Below are 544 nucleotides of genomic sequence, written 5' to 3' on the forward strand. Positions count from 1 at the left end.
ATCAAAAGTTCCAATTTGGCAGTTAACATGTCGACTGTGTCGATCTGATGCACGCCCCTAGGACGGGCTGGCTGCCTTTCTCCTTTCCAACTGTGGTTGGAAGCTATCTTGTCAATCAGCGTCTTTGCTCTCGCAACGTCGAGAGAAAGGAAGGAACCACTCGCTGCTGTGTCGACGTGGTCCTGTGCTTGCTGATTCAGGCCATGGAAGAAGTTCTGAATAATCATCCACTCTTCTATGCCTTGGTGTGGGCATGCTTGAATGAACTCCTGGAGACGTTCCCAGACTTCTGGGATGCTCTCATCCGGTAATTGCTAAATTCCGGTGATCCTATTCCGGAGGGCATTGGTCTTGCCCACCGGAAAGTATTTCGCTAAGAATGCATTTGAACAAGCTTCCCATGTCGTGAAAGCTTCCTTATTGGAATAGAACCACGTCTTGGCTTTCCTGAGCAGTGAGAATGGGAACAGACGAAGAAAGACGATATCCAGTGTAGTTCCTTTGGGGTTGATGGTGTTGCTCACCTCTAGGAAGTTCTGGAGAT

At 48.7% G+C, this 544-nt stretch overlaps 1 non-coding gene across 1 annotated transcript; it reads left to right on the plus strand.

Moving 5' to 3' along the window:
• Window positions 1-237: 237 nt before the first annotated feature.
• Window positions 238-344, plus strand: LOC120657764. Its single transcript, XR_005668303.1, has one exon. It is a non-coding gene; the product is annotated as a small nucleolar RNA R71 (small nucleolar RNA).
• Window positions 345-544: the final 200 nt, after the last annotated feature.

Source organism: Panicum virgatum, chromosome 1N (genome assembly GCF_016808335.1).
Source record: "Panicum virgatum strain AP13 chromosome 1N, P.virgatum_v5, whole genome shotgun sequence".
Classification (NCBI taxonomy): Eukaryota; Viridiplantae; Streptophyta; class Magnoliopsida; order Poales; family Poaceae; genus Panicum; species Panicum virgatum.